The sequence below is a fragment of the Oncorhynchus masou genome, chromosome 32, assembly GCF_036934945.1.
Source record: "Oncorhynchus masou masou isolate Uvic2021 chromosome 32, UVic_Omas_1.1, whole genome shotgun sequence".
In the NCBI taxonomy this organism is placed as follows: domain Eukaryota; kingdom Metazoa; phylum Chordata; class Actinopteri; order Salmoniformes; family Salmonidae; genus Oncorhynchus; species Oncorhynchus masou.
The window spans coordinates 90,279,410-90,301,267 of NC_088243.1; positions in this window are offsets into that span (position 1 = coordinate 90,279,410).

Below are 21,858 nucleotides of genomic sequence, written 5' to 3' on the forward strand. Positions count from 1 at the left end.
CCGGTACCCTCCTCTATGTAGCCTCCACATTGACTCTGTACCGGTACCCCCTGTATATAGTCTCCACATTGACTCTGTACCAATACCCCTGTATATAGCCTCCACATTGACTCTGTACCAATACCCCTGTATATAGCCTCCACATTGACTCTGTACCGGTACCCCCTGTATATAGCCTCCACATTGACTCTGTACCGGTACCCCCTGTATATAGCCTCCACATTGACTCTGTACCAATACCCCTGTATATAGCCTCCACATTGACTCTGTACCGGTACCCCCTGTATATAGCCTCCACATTGACTCTGTACCGATACCCCTGTATATAGCCTCCACATTGACTCTGTACCGGTACCCCCTGTATATAGCCTCCACATTGACTCTGTACCGTAATACCCTGTATATAGCCTCCACATTGACTCTGTACCGGTACCCCCTGTAATAGCCTCCACATTGACTCTGTACCGATACCCCTGTATATAGCCTCCACATTGACTCTGTACTGGTACCCCCTGTATATAGCCTCCACATTGACTCTGTACCGATACCCCTGTATATAGCCTCCACATTGACTCTGTACCGGTACCCCCTGTATATAGTCTCCACATTGACTCTGTACCGTAATACCCTGTATATAGCCTCCACATTGACTCTGTACCGGTACCCCCTGTATATAGTCTCCACATTGACTCTGTACCGTAATACCCTGTATATAGCCTCCACATTGACTCTGTACCGATACCCCTGTATATAGCCTCCACATTGGCTCTGTACCGATACCCCTGTATATAGCCTCCACATTGACTCTGTACCGGTACCCCCTGTATATAGTCTCCACATTGACTCTGTACCGTAATACCCTGTATATAGCCTCCACATTGACTCTGTACCGGTACCCCCTGTATATAGCCTCCACATTGACTCTGTACTGGTACCCCCTGTATATAGCCTCCACATTGACTCTGTACCGGTACCCCCTGTATATAGTCTCCACATTGACTCTGTACCGTAATACCCTGTATATAGCCTCCACATTGACTCTGTACCGGTACCCCCTGTATATAGCCTCCACATTGACTCTGTACTGGTACCCCTGTATATAGCCTCCACATTGACTCTGTACCGGTACCCCCTGTATATAGTCTCCACATTGACTCTGTACCGTAATACCCTGTATATAGCCTCCACATTGACTCTGTACTGGTACCCCCTGTATATAGCCTCCACATTGACTCTGTACCGTAATACCCTGTATATAGCCTCCACATTGACTCTGTACCGTAATACCCTGTATATAGCCTCGCTATTGTTATTTTACTGCTGCTCTTTAATTACTTGTTCCTTTTATTTCTTATTCCTAATTTTTATACTGCATTGTTGGTTAGGGACTTGTAAGTAAGCATTTCGCTGTAAGGTATACTACACCTGTTGTATTCAGCATTTCGCTGTGAGGTCTACTACACCTGTTGTATTCAGCATTTCGCTGTAAGGTCTACTACACCTGTTGTATTCAGCATTTCGCTGTAAGGTCTACTACACCTGTTGTATTCAGCATTTCACTGTAAGGTCTACTACACCTATTGTATTCAGCATTTCACTGTAAGGTCAACTACACCTGTTGTATTCAGCATTTCACTGTGAGGTCTACGACACCTGTTGTATTCAGCATTTCACTGTGAGGTCTACGACACCTGTTGTATTCAGCATTTCACCGTAAGGTCAACTACACCCGTTGTATTCAGCATTTCACTGTAAGGTCTACTACACCTGTTGTATTCAGCATTTCACCGTAAGGTCTACTACACCTGTTGTATTCAGCATTTCACTGTAAGGTCTACTACACCTGTTGTATTCAGCATTTCACTGTAAGGTCAACTACACCTGTTGTATTCAGCATTTCACTGTGAGGTCTACTACACCTGTTGTATTCAGCATTTCACTGTAAGTTCTACTATACCTGTTGTATTCAGCATTTCACTGTAAGGTCTACTACACCTGTTGTATTCAGCATTTCACTGTAAGGTCAACTACACCTGTTGCATTCAGCATTTCACTGTAAGGTCTACTACACCTGTTGTATTCAGCATTTCACTCTGAGGTCTACTACACCTGTTGTATTCAGCATTTCACTGTAAGGTCAACTACACCTGTTGTATTCAGCATTTCACTGTGAGGTCTACTACACCTGTTGTATTCAGCATTTCACTGTAAGTTCTACTATACCTGTTGTATTCAGCATTTCACTGTAAGGTCTACTACACCTGTTGTATTCAGCATTTCACTGTAAGGTCAACTACACCTGTTGTATTCAGCATTTCACTGTAAGGTCTACTACACCTGTTGTATTCAGCATTTCACTGTGAGGTCTACTACACCTGTTGTATTCAGCATTTCACTGTGAGGTCTACTACACCTGTTGTATTCAGCATTTCACTGTGAGGTCTACTACACCTGTTGTGTTCAGCATTTCACCGTAAGGTATACTACACCTGTTGGATTCAGCAATTCAATGTAAGGTATACTACACCTGTTGTATTCAGCATTTCACTGTGAGGTCTACTACACCTGTTGTATTCAGCATTTCACTGTAAGGTATACTACACCTGTTGGATTCAGCATTTCACCGTACGGTCTACTACACCTGTTGTGTTCAGCATTTCACCGTAAGGTCTACTACACCTGTTGTGTTCAGCATTTCACTGTGAGGTCTACTACACATGTTGTATTCAGCATTTCACTGTAAGGTCTACTACACCTGTTGTATTCAGCATTTCACTGTAAGGTCAACTACACCTGTTGTATTCAGCATTTCACTGTAAGGTCAACTACACCTGTTGTATTCAGCATTTCACTGTAAGGTCTACTACACCTGTTGTATTCAGCATTTCACTGTGAGGTCTACTACACCTGTTGTGTTCAGCATTTCACCGTAAGGTATACAACACCTGTTGGATTCAGCAATTCAATGTAAGGTATACTACACCTGTTGTATTCAGCATTTCACCGTGAGGTCTACTACACCTGTTGTATTCAGCATTTCACTGTGAGGTCTACTACACCTGTTGTATTCAGCATTTCACTGTGAGGTCTACTACACCTGTTGTATTCAGCATTTCACTGTAAGTTCTACTATACCTGTTGTATTCAGCATTTCACTGTAAGGTCTACTACACCTGTTGTATTCAGCATTTCACTGTAAGGTCAACTACACCTGTTGCATTCAGCATTTCACTGTAAGGTCTACTACACCTGTTGTATTCAGCATTTCACTCTGAGGTCTACTACACCTGTTGTATTCAGCATTTCACTGTAAGGTCAACTACACCTGTTGTATTCAGCATTTCACTGTGAGGTCTACTACACCTGTTGTATTCAGCATTTCACTGTAAGTTCTACTATACCTGTTGTATTCAGCATTTCACTGTAAGGTCTACTACACCTGTTGTATTCAGCATTTCACTGTAAGGTCAACTACACCTGTTGTATTCAGCATTTCACTGTAAGGTCTACTACACCTGTTGTATTCAGCATTTCACTGTGAGGTCTACTACACCTGTTGTATTCAGCATTTCACTGTGAGGTCTACTACACCTGTTGTATTCAGCATTTCACTGTGAGGTCTACTACACCTGTTGTATTCAGCATTTCACCGTAAGGTATACTACACCTGTTGGATTCAGCAATTCAATGTAAGGTATACTACACCTGTTGTATTCAGCATTTCACTGTGAGGTCTACTACACCTGTTGTATTCAGCATTTCACTGTAAGGTATACTACACCTGTTGGATTCAGCATTTCACCGTACGGTCTACTACACCTGTTGTGTTCAGCATTTCACCGTAAGGTCTACTACACCTGTTGTGTTCAGCATTTCACTGTGAGGTCTACTACACATGTTGTATTCAGCATTTCACTGTAAGGTCTACTACACCTGTTGTATTCAGCATTTCACTGTGAGGTCTACTACACCTGTTGGATTCAGCATTTCACTGTGAGGTCTACGACACCTGTTGTATTCAGCATTTCACCGTAAGGTCTACTACACCTGTTGGATTCAGCATTTCAATGTAAGGTATACTACACCTGTTGTATTCAGCATTTCACTGTGAGGTCTACGACACCTGTTGTATTCAGCATTTCACTGTAAGGTCTACTACACCTGTGACTATACATTTTGTTTTGATTCGACTCCATAAACCTGAGGAGGGTTAGGGTTATATCATGTGTAGATGAGGAGGGTTAGGGTTATATGTGTAGATGAGGAGGGTTAGGGTTATATCATGTGTAGATGAGGAGGGTCAGGGTTATATCATGTGTAGATGAGGAGGGTCAGGGTCAGGGTTATATCATGTGTAGATGAGGAGGGTCAGGGTTATATCATGTGTAGATGAGGAGAGTCAGGGTCAGGGTTATATCATGTGTAGATGAGGAGGGTCAGGGTTATATCATGTGTAGATGAGGAGGGTTAGGGTTATATCATGTGTAGATGAGGAGGGTTAGGGTTATATCATGTGTAGATGAGGAGAGTCAGGGTCAGGGTTATATAATGTGTAGATGAGGAGGGTTAGGGTTATATCATGTGTAGATGAGGAGGGTCAGGGTTATATCATGTGTTGATGAGGAGGGTTAGGGTTATATCATGTGTAGAGTCGGAGGGTCAGGGTCAGGGTTATATCATGTGTAGAGTAGGAGGGTCAGGGTCAGGGTTATATCATGTGTAGAGTAGGAGGGTCAGGGTCAGGGTTATATCATGTGTAGATGAGGAGGGTTAGGGTCAGGGTTATATCATGTGTAGATGAGGAGGGTTAGGGTCAGGGTTATATCATGTGTAGATGAGGAGGGTTAGGGTTATATCATGTGTAGAGTCGGAGGGTCAGGGTCAGGGTTATATCATGTGTAGAGTAGGAGGGTCAGGGTCAGGGTTATATCATGTGTAGATGAGGAGGGTTAGGGTCAGGGTTATATCATGTGTAGATGAGGAGGGTTAGGGTTATATCATGTGTTGATGAGGAGGGTTATATCATGTGTAGAGTAGGAGGGTCAGGGTCAGGGTTATATCATGTGTAGATGAGGAGGGTTAGGGTCAGGGTTATATCATGTGTAGAGTAGGAGGGTCAGGGTCAGGGTTATATCATGTGTAGATGAGGAGGGTCAGGGTCAGGGTTATATAATGTGTAGATGAGGAGGGTTAGGGTTATATCATGTGTAGATGAGGGTCAGGGTTATATCATGTGTAGATGAGGAGGGTCAGGGTCAGGGTTATATCATGTGTTGATGAGGAGGGTCAGGGTTATATCATGTGTAGATGAGGAGGGTCAGGGTCAGGGTTATATAATGTGTAGATGAGGAGGGTTAGGGTTATATCATGTGTAGATGAGGGTCAGGGTTATATCATGTGTAGATGAGGAGGGTCAGGGTTATATCATGTGTAGATGAGGAGGGTTAGGGTCAGGGTTATATCATGTGTAGATGAGGAGGGTTATGGTTATATCATGTGTAGATGAGGGTCAGGGTTATATCATGTGTAGATGAGGAGGGTCAGGGTCAGGGTTATATCATGTGTAGATGAGGAGGGTTAGGGTTATATCATGTGTAGATGAGGGTCAGGGTTATATCATGTGTAGATGAGGAGGGTCAGGGTCAGGGTTATACCATGTGTAGATGAGGAGGGTTAGGGTCAGGGTTATATCATGTGTAGATGAGGAGGGTCAAGGTTATATCATGTGTAGATGAGGAGGGTCAGGGTTATATCATGTGTTGATGAGGAGGGTCAGGGTTATATCATGTGTAGATGAGGAGGGTCAGGGTCAGGGTTATATCATGTGTAGATGAGGAGGGTCAGGGTTATATCATGTGTAGATGAGGAGGGTCAGGGTCAGGGTTATATCATGTGTTGATGAGGAGGGTCAGGGTTATATCACGTGTAGATGAGGAGGGTCAGGGTCAGGGTTATATCATGTGTAGATGAGGAGGGTCAGGGTTATATCATGTGTAGATGAGGAGGGTTAGGGTCAGGGTTATATCATGTGTAGATGAGGAGGGTCAGGGTTATATCATGTGTAGATGAGGAGGGTCAGGGTTATATCATGTGTAGATGAGGAGGGTTAGGGTCAGGGTTATATCATGTGTTGATGAGGAGGGTCAGGGTTATATCATGTGTAGATGAGGAGGGTCAGGGTTATATCATGTGTAGATGAGGAGGGTCAGGGTCAGGGTTATATCATGTGTAGATGAGGAGGGTTAGGGTTATATCATGTCTAGATGAGGAGGGTCAGGGTTATTTCATGTGTAGATGAGGAGGGTTAGGGTCAGGGTTATATCACGTGTAGATGAGGAGGGTCAGGGTCAGGGTTATATCATGTGTAGATGAGGAGGGTCAGGGTTATATCATGTGTAGATGAGGAGGGTTAGGGTCAGGGTTATATCATGTGTAGATGAGGAGGGTCAGGGTTATATCATGTGTAGATGAGGAGGGTCAGGGTTATATCATGTGTAGATGAGGAGGGTTAGGGTCAGGGTTATATCATGTGTTGATGAGGAGGGTCAGGGTTATATCATGTGTAGATGAGGAGGGTCAGGGTTATATCATGTGTAGATGAGGAGGGTCAGGGTCAGGGTTATATCATGTGTAGATGAGGAGGGTTAGGGTTATATCATGTCTAGATGAGGAGGGTCAGGGTTATTTCATGTGTAGATGAGGAGGGTTAGGGTCAGGGTTATATCATGTGTAGATGAGGAGGGTTAGGGTTATATCATGTGTAGATGAGGAGGGTTAGGGTTATATCATGTGTAGATGAGGAGGGTCAGGGTTATATCATGTGTAGATGAGGAGGGTCAGGGTCAGGGTTATATCATGTGTAGATGAGGAGGGTTAGGGTTATATCATGTCTAGATGAGGAGGGTCAGGGTTATATCATGTGTAGATGAGGAGGGTCAGGGTCAGGGTTATATAATGTGTAGATGAGGAGGGTTAGGGTTATATCATGTGTAGATGAGGGTCAGGGTTATATCATGTGTAGATGAGGAGGGTCAGGGTTATATCATGTGTAGATGAGGAGGGTTAGGGTTATATCATGTGTAGATGAGGAGAGTCAGGGTCAGGGTTATATAATGTGTAGATGAGGAGGGTTAGGGTCAGGGTTATATCATGTGTAGATGAGGAGGGTTATGGTTATATCATGTGTAGATGAGGGTCAGGGTTATATCATGTGTAGATGAGGAGGGTCAGGGTCAGGGTTATATCATGTGTAGATGAGGAGGGTTAGGGTTATATCATGTGTAGATGAGGGTCAGGGTTATATCATGTGTAGATGAGGAGGGTCAGGGTCAGGGTTATATCATGTGTAGATGAGGAGGGTTAGGGTCAGGGTTATATCATGTGTAGATGAGGAGGGTCAGGGTTATATCATGTGTAGATGAGGAGGGTCAGGGTTATATCATGTGTTGATGAGGAGGGTCAGGGTTATATCATGTGTAGATGAGGAGGGTCAGGGTCAGGGTTATATCATGTGTAGATGAGGAGGGTCAGGGTTATATCATGTGTAGATGAGGAGGGTCAGGGTCAGGGTTATATCATGTGTTGATGAGGAGGGTCAGGGTTATATCACGTGTAGATGAGGAGGGTCAGGGTCAGGGTTATATCATGTGTAGATGAGGAGGGTCAGGGTTATATCATGTGTAGATGAGGAGGGTTAGGGTCAGGGTTATATCATGTGTAGATGAGGAGGGTCAGGGTTATATCATGTGTAGATGAGGAGGGTCAGGGTTATATCATGTGTAGATGAGGAGGGTTAGGGTCAGGGTTATATCATGTGTTGATGAGGAGGGTCAGGGTTATATCATGTGTAGATGAGGAGGGTCAGGGTTATATCATGTGTAGATGAGGAGGGTCAGGGTCAGGGTTATATCATGTGTAGATGAGGAGGGTTAGGGTTATATCATGTCTAGATGAGGAGGGTCAGGGTTATTTCATGTGTAGATGAGGAGGGTTAGGGTCAGGGTTATATCACGTGTAGATGAGGAGGGTCAGGGTCAGGGTTATATCATGTGTAGATGAGGAGGGTCAGGGTTATATCATGTGTAGATGAGGAGGGTTAGGGTCAGGGTTATATCACGTGTAGATGAGGAGGGTCAGGGTTATATCATGTGTAGATGAGGAGGGTCAGGGTTATATCATGTGTAGATGAGGAGGGTTAGGGTCAGGGTTATATCATGTGTTGATGAGGAGGGTCAGGGTTATATCATGTGTAGATGAGGAGGGTCAGGGTTATATCATGTGTAGATGAGGAGGGTCAGGGTCAGGGTTATTTCATGTGTAGATGAGGAGGGTTAGGGTTATATCATGTCTAGATGAGGAGGGTCAGGGTTATTTCATGTGTAGATGAGGAGGGTTAGGGTCAGGGTTATATCATGTGTAGATGAGGAGGGTTAGGGTTATATCATGTGTAGATGAGGAGGGTTAGGGTTATATCATGTGTAGATGAGGAGGGTCAGGGTTATATCATGTGTAGATGAGGAGGGTCAGGGTCAGGGTTATATCATGTGTAGATGAGGAGGATTAGGGTTATATCATGTCTAGATGAGGAGGGTCAGGGTTATATCATGTGTAGATGAGGAGGGTCAGGGTCAGGGTTATATAATGTGTAGATGAGGAGGGTTAGGGTTATATCATGTGTAGATGAGGGTCAGGGTTATATCATGTGTAGATGAGGAGGGTCAGGGTTATATCATGTGTAGATGAGGAGGGTTAGGGTCAGGGTTATATCATGTGTAGATGAGGAGGGTTATGGTTATATCATGTGTAGATGAGGGTCAGGGTTATATCATGTGTAGATGAGGAGGGTCAGGTTCAGGGTTATATCATGTGTAGATGAGGAGGGTCAGGGTCAGGGTTATATCATGTGTAGATGAGGAGGGTCAGGGTTATATCATGTGTAGATGAGGAGGGTCAGGGTCAGGGTTATATCATGTGTTGATGAGGAGGGTCAGGGTTATATCACGTGTAGATGAGGAGGGTTAGGGTCAGGGTTATATCATGTGTTGATGAGGAGGGTCAGGGTTATATCATGTGTAGATGAGGAGGGTCAGGGTTATATCATGTGTAGATGAGGAGGGTTAGGGTCAGGGTTATATCATGTGTAGATGAGGAGGGTCAGGGTTATATCATGTGTAGATGAGGAGGGTCAGGGTTATATCATGTGTAGATGAGGAGGGTTAGGGTCAGGGTTATATCATGTGTTGATGAGGAGGGTCAGGGTTATATCATGTGTAGATGAGGAGGGTCAGGGTTATATCATGTGTAGATGAGGAGGGTCAGGGTCAGGGTTATATCATGTGTAGATGAGGAGGGTTAGGGTTATATCATGTCTAGATGAGGAGGGTCAGGGTTATTTCATGTGTAGATGAGGAGGGTTAGGGTTATATCATGTGTAGATGAGGAGGGTCAGGGTCAGGGTTATATCATGTGTAGATGAGGAGGATTAGGGTTATATCATGTCTAGATGAGGAGGGTCAGGGTTATATCATGTGTAGATGAGGAGGGTCAGGGTCAGGGTTATATAATGTGTAGATGAGGAGGGTTAGGGTTATATCATGTGTAGATGAGGGTCAGGGTTATATCATGTGTAGATGAGGAGGGTCAGGGTTATATCATGTGTAGATGAGGAGGGTTAGGGTCAGGGTTATATCATGTGTAGATGAGGAGGGTTATGGTTATATCATGTGTAGATGAGGGTCAGGGTTATATCATGTGTAGATGAGGAGGGTCAGGTTCAGGGTTATATCATGTGTAGATGAGGAGGGTCAGGGTCAGGGTTATATCATGTGTAGATGAGGAGGGTCAGGGTTATATCATGTGTAGATGAGGAGGGTCAGGGTCAGGGTTATATCATGTGTTGATGAGGAGGGTCAGGGTTATATCACGTGTAGATGAGGAGGGTTAGGGTCAGGGTTATATCATGTGTTGATGAGGAGGGTCAGGGTTATATCATGTGTAGATGAGGAGGGTCAGGGTTATATCATGTGTAGATGAGGAGGGTTAGGGTCAGGGTTATATCATGTGTAGATGAGGAGGGTCAGGGTTATATCATGTGTAGATGAGGAGGGTCAGGGTTATATCATGTGTAGATGAGGAGGGTTAGGGTCAGGGTTATATCATGTGTTGATGAGGAGGGTCAGGGTTATATCATGTGTAGATGAGGAGGGTCAGGGTTATATCATGTGTAGATGAGGAGGGTCAGGGTCAGGGTTATATCATGTGTAGATGAGGAGGGTTAGGGTTATATCATGTCTAGATGAGGAGGGTCAGGGTTATTTCATGTGTAGATGAGGAGGGTTAGGGTCAGGGTTATATCATGTGTAGATGAGGAGGGTTAGGGTTATATCTTGTGTAGATGAGGAGGGTTAGGGTTATATCATGTGTAGATGAGGAGGTTCAGGGTTATATCATGTGTTGATGAGGAGGGTCAGGGTTATATCATGTGTAGATGAGGAGGGTCAGGGTTATATCATGTGTAGATGAGGAGGGTCAGGGTCAGGGTTATATCATGTGTAGAGTAGGAGGGTCAGGGTCAGGGTTATATCATGTGTAGAGTAGGAAGGTCAGGGTCAGGGTTATATCATGTGTAGATGAGGAGGGTTAGGGTCAGGGTTATATCATGTGTAGAGTAGGAGGGTCAGGGTCAGGGTTATATCATGTGTAGATGAGGAGGGTCAGGGTCAGGGTTATATAATGTGTAGATGAGGAGGGTTAGGGTTATATCATGTGTAGATGAGGAGGGTCAGGGTTATATCATGTGTAGATGAGGAGGGTCAGGGTCAGGGTTATATCATGTGTAGATGAGGAGGGTTAGGGTTATATCATGTCTAGATGAGGAGGGTCAGGGTTATTTCATGTGTAGATGAGGAGGGTTAGGGTCAGGGTTATATCATGTGTAGATGAGGAGGGTTAGGGTTATATCATGTGTAGATGAGGAGGGTCAGGGTCAGGGTTATATCATGTGTAGATGAGGAGGGTTAGGGTCAGGGTTATATAATGTGTAGATGAGGAGGGTTAGGGTTATATCATGTGTTGATGAGGAGGGTTATATCATGTGTAGAGTAGGAGGGTCAGGGTCAGGGTTATATCATGTGTAGATGAGGAGGGTCAGGGTCAGGGTTATATCATGTGTAGATGAGGAGGGTCAGGGTCAGGGTTATATAATGTGTAGATTAGGAGGGTTAGGGTTATATCATGTGTAGATGAGGAGGGTCAGGGTTATATCATGTGTAGATGAGGAGGGTTAGGGTCAGGGTTATATCATGTGTTGGTGAGGAGAGTAAGGGTTATATCATGTGTAGATGTGGAGAGTCAGGGTCAGGGTTATATCATGTGTAGAGTAGGAGGGTCAGGGTCAGGGTTATATCATGTGTAGAGTAGGAGGGTCAGGGTCAGGGTTATATCATGTGTAGATGAGGAGGGTCAGGGTTATATCATGTGTAGATGAGGAGGGTCAGGGTTATATCATGTGTAGATGAGGAGGGTCAGGGTTATATCATGTGTAGATGAGGAGGGTTAGGGTCAGGGTTATATCATGTGTTGATGAGGAGGGTCAGGGTTATATCATGTGTAGATGAGGAGGGTCAGGGTTATATCATGTGTAGATGAGGAGGGTCAGGGTTATATCATGTGTAGATGAGGAGGGTTAGGGTTATATCATGTGTAGATGAGGAGGGTTAGGGTTATATCATGTGTAGATGAGGAGGGTTAGGGTTATATCATGTGTAGATGAGGAGGTTTAGGGTTATATCATGTGTAGATGAGGAGGGTTAGGGTCAGGGTTATATCATGTGTAGATGAGGAGGGTTCGGGTTATATCATGTGTAGATGAGGAGGGTCAGGGTCAGGGTTATATCATGTGTAGTGTAGGAGGGTCAGGGTCAGGGTTATATCATGTGTAGATGAGGAGGGTCAGGGTTATATCATGTGTAGATGAGGAGGGTCAGGGTTATATCATGTGTAGATGAGGAGGGTCAGGGTTATATCATGTGTAGATGAGGAGGGTTAGGGTCAGGGTTATATCATGTGTTGATGAGGAGGGTCAGGGTTATTTCATGTGTAGATGAGGAGGGTCAGGGTTATATCATGTGTAGATGAGGAGGGTTAGGGTTATATAATGTGTAGATGAGGAGGGTTAGGGTTATATCATGTGTAGATGAGGAGGGTTAGGGTCAGGGTTATATCATGTGTTGGTGAGGAGAGTAAGGGTTATATCATGTGTAGATGTGGAGAGTCAGGGTCAGGGTTATATCATGTGTAGAGTAGGAGGGTCAGGGTCAGGGTTATATCATGTGTAGAGTAGGAGGGTCAGGGTCAGGGTTATATCATGTGTAGATGAGGAGGGTCAGGGTTATATCATGTGTAGATGAGGAGGGTCAGGGTTATATCATGTGTAGATGAGGAGGGTTAGGGTCAGGGTTATATCATGTGTTGATGAGGAGGGTCAGGGTTATATCATGTGTAGATGAGGAGGGTCAGGGTTATATCATGTGTAGATGAGGAGGGTCAGGGTTATATCATGTGTAGATGAGGAGGGTTAGGGTTATATCATGTGTAGATGAGGAGGGTTAGGGTTATATCATGTGTAGATGAGGAGGGTTAGGGTTATATCATGTGTAAATGAGGAGGTTTAGGGTTATATCATGTGTAGATGAGGAGGGTTAGGGTCAGGGTTATATCATGTGTAGATGAGGAGGGTTAGGGTTATATCATGTGTAGATGAGGAGGGTCAGGGTCAGGGTTATATCATGTGTAGATGAGGAGGGTTAGGGTCAGGGTTATATCATGTGTAGATGTGGAGTGTTAGGGTCAGGGTTATATCATGTGTTGATGAGGAGGGTCAGGGTCAGGGTTATATCATGTGTAGATGTGGAGGGTCAGGGTCATGGTTATATCATGTGTAGATGAGGAGGGTTAGGGTCAGGGCTATATCATGTGTAGATGAGGAGGGTTAGGATCAGGGTTATATCATGTGTAGATGAAGAGGGTTAGGGTCAGGGTTATATCATGTGTAGATGAGGAGGGTTAGGATCAGGGTTATATCATGTGTAGATGAGGAGGGTTAGGGTTATATCATGTGTAGATGAGGAGGGTCAGGGTTATATCATGTGTAGATGAGGGTCAGGGTTATATCATGTGTAGATGAGGAGGGTTAGGGTCAGGGTTATATCATGTGTTGATGAGGAGAGTCAGGGTTATATCATGTGTAGATGAGGAGAGTAAGGGTTATATCATGTGTAGATGAGGAGGGTTAGGGTTATATCATGTGTAGATGAGGAGGGTTAGGGTTATATCATGTGTTGATGAGGAGGGTCAGGGTTATATCATGTGTAGATGAGGAGGGTTAGGGTCAGGGTTATATCATGTGTTGATGAGGAGGGTCAGGGTTATATCATGTGTAGATGAGGAGGGTCAGGGTTATATCATGTGTAGATGAGGAGGGTCAGGGTTATATCATGTGTAGATGAGGAGGGTTAGGGTTATATCATGTGTAGATGAGGAGGGTTAGGGTTATATCATGTGTAGATGAGGAGGGTTAGGGTTATATCATGTGTAGATGAGGAGGTTTAGGGTTATATCATGTGTAGATGAGGAGGGTTAGGGTCAGGGTTATATCATGTGTAGATGAGGAGGGTTAGGGTTATATCATGTGTAGATGAGGAGGGTCAGGGTCAGGGTTATATCATGTGTAGTGTAGGAGGGTCAGGGTCAGGGTTATATCATGTGTAGATGAGGAGGGTCAGGGTTATATCATGTGTAGATGAGGAGGGTCAGGGTTATATCATGTGTAGATGAGGAGGGTCAGGGTTATATCATGTGTAGATGAGGAGGGTTAGGGTCAGGGTTATATCATGTGTTGATGAGGAGGGTCAGGGTTATTTCATGTGTAGATGAGGAGGGTCAGGGTTATATCATGTGTAGATGAGGAGGGTCAGGGTTATATCATGTGTAGATGAGGAGGGTTAGGGTTATATAATGTGTAGATGAGGAGGGTTAGGGTTATATCATGTGTAGATGAGGAGGGTTAGGGTTATATCATGTGTAGATGAGGAGGTTTAGGGTTATATCATGTGTAGATGAGGAGGGTTAGGGTCAGGGTTATATCATGTGTAGATGAGGAGGGTTAGGGTTATATCATGTGTAGATGAGGAGGGTCAGGGTCAGGGTTATATCATGTGTAGATGAGGAGGGTTAGGGTCAGGGTTATATCATGTGTAGATGTGGAGTGTTAGGGTCAGGGTTATATCATGTGTTGATGAGGAGGGTCAGGGTCAGGGTTATATCATGTGTAGATGTGGAGGGTCAGGGTCAGGGTTATATCATGTGTAGATGAGGAGGGTTAGGGTCAGGGCTATATCATGTGTAGATGAGGAGGGTTAGGATCAGGGTTATATCATGTGTAGATGAAGAGGGTTAGGGTCAGGGTTATATCATGTGTAGATGAGGAGGGTTAGGATCAGGGTTATATCATGTGTAGATGAGGAGGGTCAGGGTTATATCATGTGTAGATGAGGGTCAGGGTTATATCATGTGTAGATGAGGAGGGTTAGGGTCAGGGTTATATCATGTGTTGATGAGGAGGGTCAGGGTTATATCATGTGTAGATGAGGAGGGTCAGGGTTATATCATGTGTAGATGAGGAGGGTCAGGGTTATATCATGTGTAGATGAGGAGGGTTAGGGTTATATCATGTGTAGATGAGGAGGGTTAGGGTTATATCATGTGTAGATGAGGAGGGTTAGGGTTATATCATGTGTAGATGAGGAGGTTTAGTGTTATATCATGTGTAGATGAGGAGGGTTAGGGTCAGGGTTATATCATGTGTAGATGAGGAGGGTTAGGGTTATATCATGTGTAGATGAGGAGGGTCAGGGTCAGGGTTATATCATGTGTAGATGAGGAGGGTTAGGGTCAGGGTTATATCATGTGTAGATGTGGAGTGTTAGGGTCAGGGTTATATCATGTGTTGATGAGGAGGGTCAGGGTCAGGGTTATATCATGTGTAGATGTGGAGGGTCAGGGTCATGGTTATATCATGTGTAGATGAGGAGGGTTAGGGTCAGGGCTATATCATGTGTAGATGAGGAGGGTTAGGATCAGGGTTATATCATGTGTAGATGAAGAGGGTTAGGGTCAGGGTTATATCATGTGTAGATGAGGAGGGTTAGGATCAGGGTTATATCATGTGTAGATGAGGAGGGTTAGGGTTATATCATGTGTAGATGAGGAGGGTCAGGGTTATATCATGTGTAGATGAGGGTCAGGGTTATATCATGTGTAGATGAGGAGGGTTAGGGTCAGGGTTATATCATGTGTTGATGAGGAGAGTCAGGGTTATATCATGTGTAGATGAGGAGAGTAAGGGTTATATCATGTGTAGATGAGGAGGGTTAGGGTTATATCATGTGTAGATGAGGAGGGTTAGGGTTATATCATGTGTTGATGAGGAGGGTCAGGGTTATATCATGTGTAGATGAGGAGGGTTAGGGTCAGGGTTATATCATGTGTTGATGAGGAGGGTCAGGGTTATATCATGTGTAGATGAGGAGGGTCAGGGTTATATCATGTGTAGATGAGGAGGGTCAGGGTTATATCATGTGTAGATGAGGAGGGTTAGGGTTATATCATGTGTAGATGAGGAGGGTTAGGGTTATATCATGTGTAGATGAGGAGGGTTAGGGTTATATCATGTGTAGATGAGGAGGTTTAGGGTTATATCATGTGTAGATGAGGAGGGTTAGGGTCAGGGTTATATCATGTGTAGATGAGGAGGGTTCGGGTTATATCATGTGTAGATGAGGAGGGTCAGGGTCAGGGTTATATCATGTGTAGTGTAGGAGGGTCAGGGTCAGGGTTATATCATGTGTAGATGAGGAGGGTCAGGGTTATATCATGTGTAGATGAGGAGGGTCAGGGTTATATCATGTGTAGATGAGGAGGGTCAGGGTTATATCATGTGTAGATGAGGAGGGTTAGGGTCAGGGTTATATCATGTGTTGATGAGGAGGGTCAGGGTTATTTCATGTGTAGATGAGGAGGGTCAGGGTTATATCATGTGTAGATGAGGAGGGTCAGGGTTATATCATGTGTAGATGAGGAGGGTTAGGGTTATATAATGTGTAGATGAGGAGGGTTAGGGTTATATCATGTGTAGATGAGGAGGGTTAGGGTTATATCATGTGTAGATGAGGAGGTTTAGGGTTATATCATGTGTAGATGAGTAGGGTTAGGGTCAGGGTTATATCATGTGTAGATGAGGAGGGTTAGGGTTATATCATGTGTAGATGAGGAGGGTCAGGGTCAGGGTTATATCATGTGTAGATGAGGAGGGTTAGGGTCAGGGTTATATCATGTGTAGATGTGGAGTGTTAGGGTCAGGGTTATATCATGTGTTGATGAGGAGGGTCAGGGTCAGGGTTATATCATGTGTAGATGTGGAGGGTCAGGGTCAGGGTTATATCATGTGTAGATGAGGAGGGTTAGGGTCAGGGCTATATCATGTGTAGATGAGGAGGGTTAGGATCAGGGTTATATCATGTGTAGATGAAGAGGGTTAGGGTCAGGGTTATATCATGTGTAGATGAGGAGGGTTAGGATCAGGGTTATATCATGTGTAGATGAGGAGGGTTAGGGTTATATCATGTGTAGATGAGGAGGGTCAGGGTTATATCATGTGTAGATGAGGGTCAGGGTTATATCATGTGTAGATGAGGAGGGTTAGGGTCAGGGTTATATCATGTGTTGATGAGGAGAGTCAGGGTTATATCATGTGTAGATGAGGAGAGTAAGGGTTATATCATGTGTAGATGAGGAGGGTTAGGGTTATATCATGTGTAGATGAGGAGGGTCAGGGTCAGGGTTATATCATGTGTAGATGAGGAGGGTCAGGGTCAGGGTTATATCATGTGTAGATGAGGAGGGTCAGGGTTATATCATGTGTAGATGAGGAGGGTCAGGGTTATATCATGTGTAGATGAGGAGGGTTAGGGTCAGGGCTATATCATGTGTAGATGAGGAGGGTTACGGTTATATCATGTGTTGATGAGGAGGGTCAGGGTTATATCATGTGTAGATGAGGAGGGTTAGGGTCAGGGCTATATCATGTGTAGATGAGGAGGGTCAGGGTTATATCATGTGTTGATGAGGAGGGTTAGGGTCAGGGTTATATCATGTGTAGATGAGGAGGGTCAGGGCTATATCATGTGTAGATGAGGAGGGTCAGGGTTATATCATGTGTAGATGAGGAGGGTTAGGGTCAGGGTTATATCATGTGTTGATGAGGAGAGTCAGGGTTATATCATGTGTAGATGAGGAGAGTAAGGGTTATATCATGTGTAGATGAGGAGGGTTAGGGTTATATCATGTGTAGATGAGGAGGGTCAGGGTCAGGGTTATATCATGTGTAGATGAGGAGGGTTATATCATGTGTAGATGAGGAGGGTCAGGGTTATATCATGTGTAGATGAGGAGGGTTAGGGTCAGGGCTATATCATGTGTAGATGAGGAGGGTTACGGTTATATCATGTGTTGATGAGGAGGGTCAGGGTTATATCATGTGTAGATGAGGAGGGTTAGGGTCAGGGCTATATCATGTGTAGATGAGGAGGGTCAGGGTTATATCATGTGTAGATGAGGAGGGTTAGGGTCATTGCTATATCATGTGTAGATGAGGAGGGTTAGGGTTATATCATGTGTTGATGAGGAGGGTTAGGGTCAGGGTTATATCATGTGTAGATGAGGAGGGTCAGGGCTATATCATGTGTAGATGAGGAGGGTCAGGGTTATATCATGTGTAGATGAGGAGGGTTAGGGTCAGGGTTATATCATGTGTTGATGAGGAGAGTAAGGGTTATATCATGTGTAGATGAGGAGGGTTAGGGTTATATCATGTGTAGATGAGGAGGGTCAGGGTTATATCATGTGTAGATGAGGAGGGTCAGGGTTATATCATGTGTTGATGAGGAGGGTTAGGGTCAGGGTTATATCATGTGTAGATGAGGAGGGTCAGGGTTATATCATGTGTAGATGAGGAGAGTCAGGGTTATATCATGTGTTGATGAGGAAGGTTAGGGTCAGGTTTATATCATGTGTAGATGAGGAGGGTCAGGGTTATATCATGTGTTGATAAGGAGTGTTAGGGTTATATCATGTGTTGATGAGGAGGGTTAGGGTTATATCATGTGTTGATGAGGAGGGTCAGGGTCAGGGTTATGTCATGTGTAGATGAGGAGGGTCAGGGTTATATCATGTGTAGATGAGGAGAGTTAGGGTTATATCATGTGAACATAGTAATTCTAATTTACAATGACAAGTTAATTGTATGGATTTTCTTCTTCTCTTAATAATGTTAAATGAACAACAGAAAGACTCATGTGAAGGTTGAAATTACAGAGGAGGAGCCTATTGATGCAATTAAAGCCTTTTAATTCTGGGAAACCTCCAGGGCTGGATGGTGTACCAGTGGAGGTAGACCAAACTCCAGGGCTGAATGGTATACCAGTGGAGGTAGACCAAACTCCAGGGCTGGATGGTATACCAGTGGAGGTAGACCAAACTCCAGGGCTGGATGGAACACTAGTGGAGGTAGACCAAAGTCCAGGGCTGGATGGTGTACCGGTGGAGGTAGACCAAACTCCAGGGCTGGATGGAACACTAGTGGAGGTAGACCAAACTCCAGGGCTGGATGGAACACTAGTGGAGGTAGACCAAACTCCAGGGCTGGATGGAACACCAGTGGAGGTAGACCAAACTCCAGGGCTGGATGGAACACCAGTGGAGGTAGACCAAACTCCCGGGCTGGATGGAACACTAGTGGAGGTAGACCAAACTCCCGGGCTGGATGGAACACTAGTGGAGGTAGACCAAACTCCAGGGCTTTATGGAACACTAGTGGAGGTAGACCAAACTCCAGGGCTGGATGGAACACTAGTGGAGGTAGACCAAATTCCAGGGCTGGATGGAACAACTTTTGTGATGTATTTAGAATGTTTTACAATCATCCCAGCTCTGCAGATGTTGCTACGACGAGACAGAATAATTTGATCATTTCTTTTGGTACTGTCCATTTTTGGTCGCAGGTCCAGGAAGGGCTGAAGAATTGCCACATTTACCTGGAGCTAACTCTGCAATTAGTACTGCTGGGTGATTTGAAAAGTCACAGTCAATCAAGATAATAATCAATTTAACACCATCCAGATAACAATCAATTTAGCAGAAATCGTTATCTTTAATTTATAAATTGTAGAAACTGTGAGAATAGAAAGGTTCAGAATCTTTGTGAAACATCACAGCACTGTTGAAAAATCTATTTGGCAAATATAAATAAAACATGGATGGTGTTCAGATATAGATGGGAGGGGTTGAGGGTAGCTGAAGGATGGGATTGGATGGTGTTGGGAGACGGGAGGGGTTGAGGGTAGATGAAGGATGGGATTAGATGGTGTTGGGAGATGTGAGGGGTTGAGGGTAGCTGAAGGATGGGATTAGATGGTGTTGGGAGATGTGAGTGGTTGAGGGTAGCTGAAGGATGGGATTGGATGGTGTTCAGAGATAGATGGGAGGGGTTGAGGGGAGCTGAAGGATGGGATTGGATGGTGTTGGGAGATAGATGGGAGGGGTTGAGGGGAGCTGAAGGATGGGATTGGATGGTGTTCAGAGATAGATGGGAGGGGTTGAGGGGAGCTGAAGGATGGGATTGGATGGTGTTGGGAGATGGGAGGGGTTGAGGGTTGCTGAAGGATGGGACTGGATGGTGTTCAGAGATAGATGGGAGGGGTTGAGGGGAGCTGAAGGATGGGATTGGATGGTGTTGGGAGATGGGAGGGGTTGAGGGGAGCTGAAGGATGGGACTGAAAACAAATAAAAGATATGTCACGCCCTGATCTGTTTCACCTGTCCTTATGATTGTCTCCACCCCCTCCAAGTGTCGCTTGTTTCCCCCAGTGTATTTACCCCTGTGTTTCCTGTCTCTCTGTACCAGTGTATTTACCCCTGTGTTTCCTGTCTCTCTGTACCAGTGTATTTATCCCTGTGTTTCCTGTCTCTCTGTACCACTGTATGTATCCCTGTGTTTCCTGTCTCTCTGTACCAGTGTATTTACCCCTGTGTTTCCTGTCTCTCTGTACCAGTGTATTTATCCCTGTGTTTCCTGTCTCTCTGTACCAGTGTATTTATCCCTGTGTTTCCTGTCTCTCTGTAACAGTGTATTTATCCCTGTGTTTCCTGTCTCTCTGTACCAGTGTATTTATCCCTGTGTTTCCTGTCTCTCTGTACCAGTGTATTTACCCCTGTGTTTCCTGTCTCTCTGTACCAGTGTATTTATCCCTGTGTTTCCTGTCTCTCTGTACCAGTGTATTTACCCCTGTGTTTCCTGTCTCTCTGTACCAGTGTATTTACCCCTGTGTTTCCTGTCTCTCTGTACCAGTGTATTTATCCCTGTGTTTCCTGTCTCTCTGTACCAGTTTGTTTCCAAGTCAACCAACGTTTACCCCGTTCTCTTGTTTTTTGCATTCTCCTTTTTCTAGTCCTCCCAGTTTTGACCCTTGCCTGTTTCTGGACTCTGTACCCACCTGCCTGACCATTCTGCCTGCCTTGACCCACCAGCCTGTCTGCCACTCTGTACCCTCCTGCCTGACCATTCTGCCTGCCTTGACCATTCTGCCTGCCTGCCACTCTGTACCCACCTGCCTGACCATTCTGCCTGCCTTGACCCACCAGCCTGTCTGCCACTCCGTACCCTCCTGCCTGACCATTCTGCCTGCCTTGACCATGTGCCTGTCTGCCACTCCGTACCCTCCTGCCTGACCATTCTGCCTGCCTTGACCCACCAGCCTGTCTGCCACTCCGTACCCTCCTGCCTGACCATTCTGCCTGCCTTGACCATTCTGCCTGCCTGCCAATCTGTACCCACCTGCCTGACCATTCTGCCTGCCTGACCATTCTGCCTGCCTGCCAATCTGTACCCACCTGCCTGACCATTCTGCCTGTCTGCCACTCCGTACCCTCCTGCCTGACCATTCTGCCTGCCTGACCATTCTGCCTGCCTGCCACTCTGTACCCACCTGCCAGACCATTCTGCCTGCCTTGACCATGAGCCTGTCTGCCACTCTGTACCTCCTGGACCCTGATCTGGTTTTGACCTTTTTGCCTGTCCACAACCATTCTCCTGCCTATTCCCGTTGGATTAATAAACATTGTAAGACTCCAACCATCTGCCTCCTGTGTCTGCATTTGGGTCTCGCCTTGTGCCTTGATAAGATACCTATTGTAAAATACATTGCGTCCATAAAATGTATATAGTATGCATAAGTTGGAAGTAGAAGCATAAGTGTTGTTGTCCATTAGTTTCCTTCAAATAGGGGAAGGGTGGTAGGGTGAAGGGAAAATTATAAAATCAAATATATTTACAAAAAATGTGGGGGATTGGAAATGATGCAGACAATTACATTGATGGAAGCGACAATCTATCTGAATATTAAATCTAAGAGACCCCTTACATATTTTTAACAAATATGGTTTTAGAGGTAACATAGTTGGTTATGGCATTTTTGTCTGTAGAAACGCAACCTATTCAGCCGTGACACACACTGCCCATATAACATGGAACAAGAGTAGCTTACTGTGAATTTGGTGCCTGTATTCTTCCTATTTAAAATCATTAAAAACGTGTTTTATATTTTAAATAAACAAGCAAGGTATAGCGTCCCCTGCTCTCAATGGATACATGTTTTTTTTTGTCTTTCCTATGCGATCGCGAAGTAGTCTAGACTGTCGAAAGAAGGGTTTGTTTCCTGAGACCGCTTGGAAAGAAATCTTAATCAC